Below are 6000 nucleotides of genomic sequence, written 5' to 3' on the forward strand. Positions count from 1 at the left end.
GTAATTGTTTAGTATACTATGGGGATTAAACAGTTCGTTAAATGATTTCAATGGCTTCTGAACTCTGTTTTAACATTCTGGTGTTAATTAATCATCCACACTAGTACATTCTAAAGGCATGAGAGGAAGACTTTAAGATAGTTTATTTTACTAAGTTGAGGGTAATTTATAGTACTGTGAAAATTGTGAAGAAGATTATAATTTGGTAATAATATATTTGATTTGAACCATAAATAACAGAAGAGAGAGTGGAGGAATGGCAATTGGATAATGAAATACCAATATTAACTAAAGTGATTGTTTAGGTAGGTGGTAATATTGACACATGGCCAAATCATGTGTCAAAGAGGGGGATGGTTGGATTAAATATTAAATATATACGAAGGAGAGGACAAAATACTTAAAAAAAAAAACATGTATGATAGTTTATTAACCACACCTGTATGTCAGAGGTTTTGTGCCCCACAGGTGAACTAAAGGAGAAGGTGACCCACTCTATCTAACCAGGAGACTGAATCAGGCCTGGCGGGAAGGGCCCTACCAAGTACTGCCTTTGCCAGCAGAATAGCTGAGAGATCCATCTGGGTGCATGTCACACACTGTACAAAACCAGCTACACCTGACGAACAAACACAGAGTTAGGAGAAAGATCCGATCACCACTATGGTTCGGGGGTTGCCTCCTTAACGAAGATTCCCTTACCCTGTCTGATCATCCCTGTGTGAGTTCGATAGAAGGTAAAGCAATGGGTTGGCCTCTGGCATCTGACATGTTCTCAGGGCAAGGGTGGGGATTCACAGGTCTCCTGACGGTAGGTAGCTGTCTGATTGTGGGGGCCATATTCCTAACACACACGGACCCTCCTGTTTCAGCCAGAAGTGGTAGTTAACCTAACACAAGTTGAAAAGGCATAGGAGACAGCTAGACGTAGGGAAAGGGGAAATTCTAGAGTAAACCTCTCTGGGGGAGGTAGTGAGACCGGGGCTGTGATAAAGATAGTGCAAAACTATGGACCTGGAGGAAGTAGTACAGGTGGAAACGGGGTATAGAAATCTTAACCTGTGGTTGGAATGGATTCAGTATACGGAAAAAAAACTATGTCTAAAGAGGACTGTTTTGCCTGTAGGACAGCCAAACCAGGGATAACAACTACTCCGTTCCCCTTGACAGGCTTTAACTCTCTGTCAGGTTTTTCCTCCATGCAAGCCACCTGGGAATGTGGTGAAAGAGTCTTATGGTAACTTGCACTATCTGTTTCCCCCGATAACAAAGTCATCCCGACCTGGGTTGCCTCAGTTTGAAGTCACAGGGGATTCTTATTATTGTTTTTCTAGGACTAGTAAGGATAGGATACAGGGTAGGGCATCTTAGCTCCTGCTCCCACACAGAGAATGTCACACCTAAAGAGACCATGACTAAATCTCTCCTCTTTGTTGCAGCAAGAGGATTATAGGAGCCAAAACCAGGCCCGTGCTGACATCTGATGGATGTGTGGTGATAACTGATTGTGAACTCACCTACATACGCAAACAATCAAACGTGTCAGAGATTGGTGAGTTGTCACATAGAAAGTAGGACCTCCTCCCGGGATCCTTTGATGAAAGGATATATATTGATGGGATCCACAATCAGATCGCAGCTGGGTTTGAATCAAGTATTTTCTGGTGGTCAAACAATTAATAAAAATGTAGATTGGATAAATTATATTTAATATAACCAGCAAAAGATTTATTAACCACACTCGTGATGCAATAAAGGGATTAGCTGAGCAGACAGCGGCAACTAGCTTAATGACATGGCAGAATAGAATAGCTTTAGATATGCTTTTGGCTGAGCGGACGGGGTTTGTGTTCTGTTTGGATATATGTGCTGTACTTTCATCTCCAACAATATAGCACCGGACGGGCCCGTGACCAAAGCGCTTGAGTGACCATCACCACGCTGGCGAACGAACTGGTTGAGAACTCTGGTATTGATAGCTCCATAAACGGTTGGTTTGATAACGTATTTGGTAAATGGAAAACTATTGTTGTGACTATTCTGGGTGAAGTTATGGCCTCTATGGGTATACTTGTTCTTTGTGGATGTTGCCTTATTTCCTGGCTGAGTGACTGGTTTGGTGAGTACTCTTCTATGGTGGTTACTGGATTTCTGACCTAGTAATTGTGTTTTTGCTGTTAATGTGTTGTGCTGCTTGCATCGTCCCTTGTCTCAGGAGGTCAGTGGTAGGAGTGGTGCAGGCGTCAGGTATGATGCTGTTGTTACCGGCCCAGGATGATGCAGGTGACTCTGCTACTGACTCTGAGACCAAGCTGGATGATCCATGTTTTGCCTAGTAAAATACATACACGCATTTATTTTCAGTTCTTGCTCATTTATTACCTTACGTTTTTACTAACCACTGTGATTGTTTATTCTTCCTGATGTGAAGGTAAAGGATTCCTAGGTGGCTGGTAGCCAACTCAGTACATGTTAGGTGTAGGGGAGGAATAGAGGGTTAAAATTATTATTTTTATTTTCTATTAACATTAAATGTTGTGATTTAATTTCCATATCCTGTTATTCTTAAGGGTGATTATACTCTGTTTAGAGTGACACCATAAAATTGTTGGGTTTTATTTTTTGGATCTGTCTGTGATGAATAGCTTGGAAGGAATGCATTAATGAGGAGCACTGTACTGATATGGATTGTTTCACATAACAGGCTGATAAGAACACTCTCTCTTTGTTGTCTGTGAAACTGTCCTTGAACATGGGTACATGGAGTACAGTTTTTGGGGCTCGTCCTTTTGGGTGCTGACTGTTGTACTATTAATAAAAACGTCGATAGAATTAACTGCATACATTAATGTTAAAATTAGGCAATTGGACACAACAAGGTTTTGAGGCGGTGCATGGCCAGTTGGCTGCAACCTCTCTCATGGCTTTCCAAAATCGTATTGCTGTCGACATGCTCCTGGCTGAAAAAGGAGGAGTATGTATTGACGATGCTGACCAAGGATATCTGGATGATGAATAGCATTTAAGCTTTTTGTCACGTCTCTTGTGAGACGTGAAGAGGGGGAATGTAAAACTTTATCTTCTGATAAAGTTTTCCCTATTTTGCCAAATTGCAGCATTTCAGCTTTATGTCACGTCTCTTGTGAGACGTGAGGAGGGGGAATCAAAACTTTATCTTCTGATAAAGTTTTCCCTATTTTGCCAATTACACTGTTAGCTTGTGTCACGTCTTAAGTTTTCCTTCTTTACTGTTACTTGGTCACGTCTCTGGGGGAGACGTGAAGAGAGGATTTGTCGTAGTAAATATATAATGTTATAGCTTGGTCTGACTAAAATCTTGTGCATGACCCATCTTGTGTTGGGCCTTTGTATTTAATACAATGCACAAAGACTTCTATCTTGTCGGCCTTATCAGCAGGTGGCTATGGACAACACCCACGCCATAGGTCTCTCAGTTCTCCCAACTCACGACTTCTTGCTCTGAGGACATACACACACACACCCCCCACACACACACATATACACACACACACACACACACACACACATCATCATTGTTAAACATACACACACATACACACACACACACACACACACACACACACACATACACACGCACACACACACACACATCATCATTGTTAAACATACACACACATACACACACACACACACACACACACACATACACACACGCACACACACACACACACACATCATCATTGTTAAGCACACACACACACAAAACCCCCTTCTCTTAGGCTGAACATCTGAAGACAGAGAACCCGACTCAGAGCCAATGCAATGGAGGTGACCTCGACCAACTCATCAGGACCAATCAGAAGATCAGAACTACTAGAATCAACCTACTTTATTTTATTGTATAAAATGTCAGCACACAATGTTTAGGGGCTCGCTCTCAGATATCTCCCTACGAGATTGACGAACGGGTCCGTGCACGCGATTTACAGATATCTTTACCTCTGAATAAACTGCCTTATATTATACAATTATCCACCTTGTCCGAAAGTCTCTACTTGGTCTCCGTTCTCCAGTAAACTTGTGATCATCAACAAAATTCTTTCTTAAAACTGCATTGTCGGTTAAGGGCTTGTCAGTAAGCATTTCACTGTAAGGTCTATACCTGTTGTATTCGGCGCATGTGACATAAGATTTGATTTGACACCACAACACTACATAAAGAGAGACCTAAAACAACACCATAGCATGAAATGGTCCACAAACTGAAATGGTCCACCCACGCAGACTGTGTGGTGAAAAAGGCGCAACAGAGCCTCTTCAACCTCAGGAGGCTGAAGAAATTCGGCTTGGCACCTAAAACCCTCACAAACTTTTACAGATGCACAATTGAGAGCATCCTGGTATGGCGACTGCACCGTCCGCAACCGCAGGGCTCTCCAGAGGGTGGTGCGGTCTGCCGAACGCATTATCGGGGGCAAACTACCCGCCATCCAGGACACCTACAGCACCCGATGTCACAGGAAGGCCAAAAAGATCATCAAGGACATCAACCACCCGAGCCACTGCCTGTTCACCCCGCTATCATCCAGAAGGTGCATCAAAGCTGGGACCGAGAGAATGAAAAACAGCTTCTATCTCAAGGCCATCAGACTGTTATGAAAAATGTATGCACTCACTAACTGTAAGTCGCTCTGGATAAGAGTATCTGCTAAATGACTAAAATGTAAAATGTAAATGTAAAAATGACGTAAATGTTAAATAGCCATCACTAGCACATTAGAGGCTGCTGCTGCCTATTGAAATCACTGGCCACTTTAAGAAATGGAACACTAGTCACTTTAATAATGTTTACAGTCACTTTAATAATGTTTCCATATCTTGCACTACTCATCTCATATGTATATACTGCATTCTATTCTATAATATTCTACTGTATCTTAGTCCATGCCGCTCTGTCATTGTCATTGCTTGTCCATATATGTATATTTTCTTAAATTCCATTCCTTACTAGTTTTGTGTGTATTGGGTATATGTTGTGAAATTGTTAGATATTACTGCACTGTCGGAGCTAGAAGCACAAGCATTTCGCTACACCCGCTATAACATCTGCTAAACACGTGTATGTGACAAATACAATTTGATTTGGTAGCAACACAACATGGCAGCAGCACAAAACATGGTACAAACATTATTGGGCACAGACAACAGCACAAAGGGCAGGAAGGTGGAGACAACAATACGTCACGCAAAGCAGACACAACTGTCAGTAAGAGTGTCCATGACTGAGTCTTTCAACGAAGAGATGTAGATACAACTGTCCAGTTTGAGTGTTTTTTGCTCAAAGTCAGGGTATAAATCGAGAAACCTTTTCCTTAAAAGTACATAATGTCACGATTCAAAAGCTATACGATATTACGATTTATAATGTTATTGACGAAATTCATGCTGATGTTGGGTTCTTGAGCTGGAGACGAATTGACTTCCATTCACTCCTTGTCCCAGAATCACCCAGAATGCACCGCGCAGCCCATTGACGAGATACGATATCAAGGGTGTTTCCCATCTCCTCAAAAGTATCTCTGCATACAGTCACAGCAAAGATTTGGTTACAGGAACTAACTAGGAAACTCGGCCATTTCCGACTTGCTGATTCGTTGAACGTGTAGAACTACAACCAGGCAGCGTGTCGGACATGTCCAGGTTTCCTAGTTCCAACCAGCAGGCATCAATTCCTTGCGTCCACATTGTCGAGGCTGCTAAGGGGCGGCTGCGTGGATTGGCTGCTCGAGGATAATACAGAGGAACGATTCGTTAAAATGTTTTGTAGGCGTGTAGAAAGAGTGGGTATGCCATAGAGGTCTGTGGGATGTGCTGGGTTTGGCTCAGTTCACGCATATATTATATATTTCTTGATTTTCCCTCATGTAAAACTGGAATAGATATGATTATAAAAGCATAGTTATGACGTTTAGAACCGATTCAAAAATAACCCTTTTGCCGTGACATTGTGTATCGCAA

The sequence above is a fragment of the Coregonus clupeaformis genome, unplaced genomic scaffold (assembly GCF_020615455.1).
Source record: "Coregonus clupeaformis isolate EN_2021a unplaced genomic scaffold, ASM2061545v1 scaf0037, whole genome shotgun sequence".
NCBI lineage: Eukaryota > Metazoa > Chordata > Actinopteri > Salmoniformes > Salmonidae > Coregonus > Coregonus clupeaformis.